The following is a 6,055-nucleotide window of genomic DNA, read 5'->3' as shown; positions in this document are numbered from 1 at the left end:
TCCTACCTATACCACTTTCGTAGGTGCTCTCGATTGCATTTAGCGTATAACCCCTAGGTTGCCCCTAGTGGACGAGTTGTAGTCTCGTGAGGGTTTGCAGTAATGTTACCCACAAACATTGAACTAACTAATGATAAAAATGAAATGAAATGAAGAGCTGGGTTGCCTCCCAGGAGCGCTAAGTTTACCGTCTTCAGCCAGACAAATAAAGCAACTACCCTAGTCCTATGAAAGCGATAAACCTACCTATACCTCCATCAGACTAAGAGATCAATCCTGGTAAACAGGAGTAGTTAGGGGCATGGACATGTCCTCTGAATCAAATTTCTCGACAAATGGTTTCAATCGATGTCCATTGACTTTAAACTCCTTGCCATTGTCGGGATCTCTTATCTCAACGGCCCCATGAGGAAAAACAGTAACAATAATGTAAGGGCCGGTCCAACGAGATCGAAGCTTACCCGAAAAGAGATGTAATAGAGAATTGTACAAAAGGACCTTCTGACCAGGCGTGAATGATTTTCGCAAAATGTGTTGGTCATGAAATGCTTTCATCTTGTCCTTGTAAATTCTTGAATTATCGTATGCATCATTCCGGATTTCCTCAAGTTCATTCAATTGAAGTTTGCGTAGCGAACCAGCGTTGTCCAGATTGAAATTAAGATTTTTGATCGCCCAGTACGCTTTATGTTCCAGCTCCATAGGTAAGTGACAAGCTTTCCCATAGACAAGTCTAAAGGGAGACATTCCAATAGGGGTTTTAAAGGCAGTACGGTATGCCCATAAGGCATCGGTCAATCGGATTGACCAATCCTTACGATCAGGGTTAACTGTTTTCTCCAAAATGTGTTTAATTTTCCTATTAGAAATCTCAGCTTGCCCACTTGTTTGTGGGTGGTATGGGGTGCTCACCCTATAAGAGATACCGTATTTCTTCATTAAGCTCTCAAATGGTTTGTTACAAAAGTATGAGCCCCCATCACTAATCATGGCTCGAGGCGTTCCGAATCGAGAAAGGATGTTTTCTTTTAGGAATTTAATGACCGTGCGATGGTCATTAGTTCGACATGGAATTGCTTCGACCCACTTAGTGACATAATCCACGGCAAGCAAAATATACAGATTTCCAAACGATTGGGGGAATGGTCCCATGAAATCGATGCCCTAGCAATCAAATGCTTCAATGATAAGGATGGGATTCAAAGGCATCATATTTCGACGGGACAATGCTCCCAATTTCTGACAACGCTCACAAGCTTTGCAAAACTCATGAGTGTCCCTAAACATAGTGGGCCAATAAAAGCCACACTGCAGAATCTTGGCCGTGGTCTTTTTAGCAGAAAAGTGACCACCACAGGCCTGTGAGTGACAGAAGAAGATGACGCTCTGATGCTCATTGTCTGGTACACATCTCCTTAGAATTTGGTCTGGGCAATATTTAAATAAATAAGGATCATCCCAGAAAAAGTTGCGCACCTCGGTGAAAAATTTCTTCTTATCTTGCGCAGTCCACTGTGTCGGTATGGCACCTGTAGCAAGATAATTAGCAATATCAGCAAACCAAGGTGAATGGGAGACTCTAAACAGTTGTTCATCAGGGAACATGTCGTTGATATGGGTCGTCTCAAGGGGATCAGAGGTATTAAGGCGAGAAAGGTGATCGGCCACAACATTTTCTACTCCCTTTTTATCTTTAATTTCCAAATCAAATTGTTGGAGTAGAAGAATCCATCGTATCAAGCGAGGCTTAGAATCATTCTTAAAAAGAAGATACTTCAGTGCCGCATGATCTGTATAGATAATGATCTTGGATCCGATTAGGTAGGACCTAAATTTGTCCAAGGCGAACACTACGGCTAAGAGTTCCTTTTCCATAGTCGAGTAGTTCACTTGGGCAGGATTTAGAGTCCTACTCGCGTAATGAATGATGTAGGGCCTCTTATCTTTTCTCTGGCCTAGGATCACCCCAAGAGCATAATCAGAAGCGTCGCACATAAGCTCAAAAGGAAGGCTCCAGTCGGGTGGCTGCATGATAGGTGCAGTGGTTAACGTGCCCTTAAGCTTGGTGAAAGCTTCCTAGCATTGCTCAGTCCACTCGTACAGAGCATCCTTTTGAAGAAGAGTACATAAAGGATGAGAGAGGAGACTAAAGTCCTTTATGAATCGCCTGTAAAATCCTGCGTGTCCTAAGAAGGATCGCACGTCTCTGATGTTCTTGGGTGGAGGTAGGTTAGAGATAAGATCGATTTTTGCCTTATCTACCTCGATTCCCTTGGACGAGATGATATGCCCAAGGACAATTCCCTTCTGAACCATGAAATGGCACTTCTCCCAATTAAGTACCAAGTTCTTTTCTTCACATCTTTTCAGCACACATTTAAGACTTTTCAAGCATTTGCTAAAAGATGGACCATAAACAGAGAAGTCGTCCATGAAGACCTCTAGATATTGCCCCACCATGTCAGAAAAAATACTAAGCATACATCGCTGAAAAGTGGCAGGGGCATTACATAGTCCGAATGGCATCCTTCGATAGGCAAAGGTGCCGTAGGGACATGTAAATGTGGTCTTTTCCTGGTCTTCAGGGGCTATCTCTATCTGGTTGTAGCCCGAATACCCGTCAAGGAAACTGTAATAGGAATGACCAGCTAACCTTTCCAGGATCTGATCAATGAATGGTAAAGGAAAGTGGTCTTTCCTCGTGACGGTATTCAACTTCCTGTAGTCAATGCACATTCTCCAACCAGTAGTGACTCTAGTTGGCACGAGTTCATTATTAGCATTGGCTACGATGGTGATTCCGGACTTCTTAGGGACCACTTGAGTTGGGCTCACCCATTGACCATCAGATATAGGGTATATGATACCCACGTCCAATAGTTTAAGAACATCGGCCTTAACCACTTCCTTCATGTTTGGATTTAGTCTACGTTGTGGTTGCCGAGCGGTTTTTACATTATCCTCAAGATATATGCGGTGAGTACAAATCGAGGGATCGATTCCCTTGAGGTCCGCTATCGTCCATCCCAGGGCTCCTTTATGCTCAATGAGAGTAGATATGAGCATACTCTCCTGTTCTTTCTCCAGGTGGGCAAAGATCACCACCGGGTATGTCTCATCTTGACCTAAATAGGCATATTTCAAATCAGAGGGCAAAGGTTTTAGGTCAAGCTTCGGCGGCTTGAGGTTAGACGGTAGAGGCACTACATCAATTTATGGTAATTCTTCAAATTGTGGCCTCCACCGGTTAACTTCAAGTACCAGTGCAGTATCAAGTAAGGCACACGTCTCTCTAATCATGTCATCATCAAAATCATGGGAGTGGGCCAGGCACGTCTCTAGATGGTCGGAGGATAAGGTCAGAGGTGTCGTATCTTCCACTAAAGAGTCAATCATGTTAATGTCGTGGAAATCGTCATCCTCCTCTAAGTTTCTGCCGTTATTGAAAAAAATATTTGACTCCAATGTCATATTCCCAAAAAACATAGTCATAACACCATTCCTGCAATTGATAATTGCATTTGAAGTGGCAAGGAATGGGCGGCCAAGAATGACGGGGATCTGAGTGCTTATGTTATTGATGGGTTCGGTGTCCAGGATGATAAAATCTATAGGGTAGTAAAATCTATCAACTTGGACCAACACATCCTCAATTATTCCTCTTGGTACACGAACAGAGCGATCAGCAAGTTGTAGTGTGGTTAGGGTGGGTTTTAATTCACCCAAACCTAACTGTTTGTATACCGCGTAGGGAATCAGATTGACGCTCGCTCCTAAGTCAAGAAGTGCATGATCAATTCGATGGTCCCCGATTACACATGATATGGTTGGGCTACCGGGATCCTTGAATTTCTGTGGCACGTCTTGCTTTAGGATGGCACTCACTTTCTCAGTCAAGAAAATTTTCTTTTGAATACTTTGCCGTCTTTTGGTCGTGCATAAGTCTTTCAGAAATTTGGCATATGAAGGAATCTGTTTCACGACATCAAGTAGAGGAATGTTGACTTTCACTTGTTTCAACACCTCTAGGATATCCTGAGAGTTAGAGAGAGGTTTTGGTGAAACCAACCGTTGGGGGAACGAAGCAACTGGCTTCTCTAGAAGTTCCGGTTCTAATTTTTGTGGGACATTACTGGATCCATCATTGTTGTCCTCTTTTGATTCTTGAGGCTTTTCGGGCCTAATCGGAAGAGTTTTATCAATGATCTTTCTACTCCTAAGAGTGGTGATGGATTTAGCGTGCCCCATCTGATTTGAAGAGCTGGGATCATTAATCTCGTACTGCGGTTTAGGATTGGTGAGAGGCTGTGCAGGAAGCATCCCCTTTTCTATAACCGTCATACGAGAATCTATCTTTTGCATAAAATCTGTAATTCTCCGCATTGCCTGAGCCAGTTCTTATATGGAATTTTGAACCGGTTCCTCTTGAGGTTTCACTTGATTTGGATTTTGATTGAAGAAACCTTGAGGAGTAGCCGTTTGTCCATTCCTCCAACTAAATTTTGGATGATTTTTCCAACCAAGATTGTACGTATTGGAGTTGGGTCCAGTAAAAGGTCTTTGATAGTTGTTTACGGCATTAGCTTGTTCATTCAACACTCCTCGAAAGGCAGGTATTGTAGGACAATTTTCAGTTGTATGAATGTTGCAATCACAGATGCCGCAAACAATTTCATTGACCTTATCCTTCTTTCCTTCCATAGCCTCAACTTTCCTTATGAGCGTAGTCACTTTACACTTGAGATCATCCTCTTCTTTCAAGAGATATAATCCACCTTTCTCCTTTAATTGAGTCGGCCTAGACGTGGTGTTCGCCATTGGGTAATAGTCCCATGATTGTGTTTTTTCAGCAAGACTATCGAGGTAATCCCATACCTCATCAACATCTTTATTAATGAACTCTCCATTACACATTGTCTCGACCATTTGGCGCATGGAAGATGTCGGTCCATCATAGAAAAAATTTGTAATGCGCCACGTTTCAAATCCGTGTTGTGTGCATGAACTGACCAAATCTTTGAATCTTTCCCAACATTGGAAGAATGTTTCATCTTCCTTTTGGGCAAAGTTCATGATTGCTTTTCTAAGGGTAATCGTTTTATGATGTGGGAAGAATTTTTTTATGAATTCCCTCTGCATGTCGTTCCATGTGCCAATGGATCTAGGACGCAGTGAATGTAACCACGTCTTAGCTTTCTCTTTTAAGGAAAAAGGAAAGAGTTTCAACATTAATGTATCCTCAGATACATTAGGAAAACATAATGTAGCTATAATCTCATCGAACTCTTTCAAATGTAAATATGGACTTTCTGATTCAAGTCCATGGAATTTGGGAAGGAGTTGGATAACTCCTGGCTTGATGTCCATTTGTCCTGTGTTTTCAGGGAAAATCATGCATGAGGGCATACTCACTCCCGCCGGTTGTAGATAATCTCATAAAGTACGAGGCGGGGGTGCCTGATGCACCTCATTCTCATCTTGGGTATCCTCCACCCTGGGTGGGAGTAGAGGAGGTTGGTCTTCAGCCATAACTTCAGTTAACTCAGGAGATTTCGAGCGGTGTCTAGTCCTGCGATGGATAGTCAACCCCTCAACCAATCCTCCTTCAGTCAAGAGACGTCGAGTGTTGTCACGGGCCCACTTGGGCATGAAACACTCGCAGCCCTCAATTAAATTCAACGAAAAGAAAATCTAGAAAGAGAGAGAGAGTTGGAAAGAAATTACCAACTTGAAGATCCTAAGTTAAAGACCTGCAAAAGAAAACAAACAAGTCAGTTTCTAAAAGAAGAAGAGTCTAAACTAGAAGGTAAATTACTAAAAGAGAACTGAAAAATAGGAAGTAGAGAGAACGCTTAATGAATTAGAAATTTCTATCTTAAAGGCCTACAAAATAGGAAGGTTAGTTTTTAAAAAATTCTAAAAATAAATTAGGAAACAAAATTAGATTCTAAAAGAGCTAAAATTAGAAAGTAACAAAAGAGGAAAGTTTCTAAAAATAAACTACTTCCTAAAAATAGAAAAATACTAGAATTAAAAATTTTCAAAAATTAAACCC

The 6,055-nt window shown here is 41.8% G+C and overlaps 1 non-coding gene across 1 annotated transcript; it reads left to right on the top strand.

Annotated features, from left to right (window-relative positions):
- The first annotated feature begins 4,984 nt into the window (after positions 1–4,984).
- Positions 4,985–5,091, top strand: LOC131252368 (small nucleolar RNA R71). The gene has a single exon (XR_009174392.1). It is a non-coding gene; the product is annotated as a small nucleolar RNA R71 (small nucleolar RNA).
- Positions 5,092–6,055: the final 964 nt, after the last annotated feature.

The sequence above is a fragment of the Magnolia sinica genome, chromosome 7, assembly GCF_029962835.1.
Source record: "Magnolia sinica isolate HGM2019 chromosome 7, MsV1, whole genome shotgun sequence".
Taxonomy (NCBI): domain Eukaryota; kingdom Viridiplantae; phylum Streptophyta; class Magnoliopsida; order Magnoliales; family Magnoliaceae; genus Magnolia; species Magnolia sinica.
This window is presented reverse-complemented; position numbering and strand designations above follow the sequence as displayed.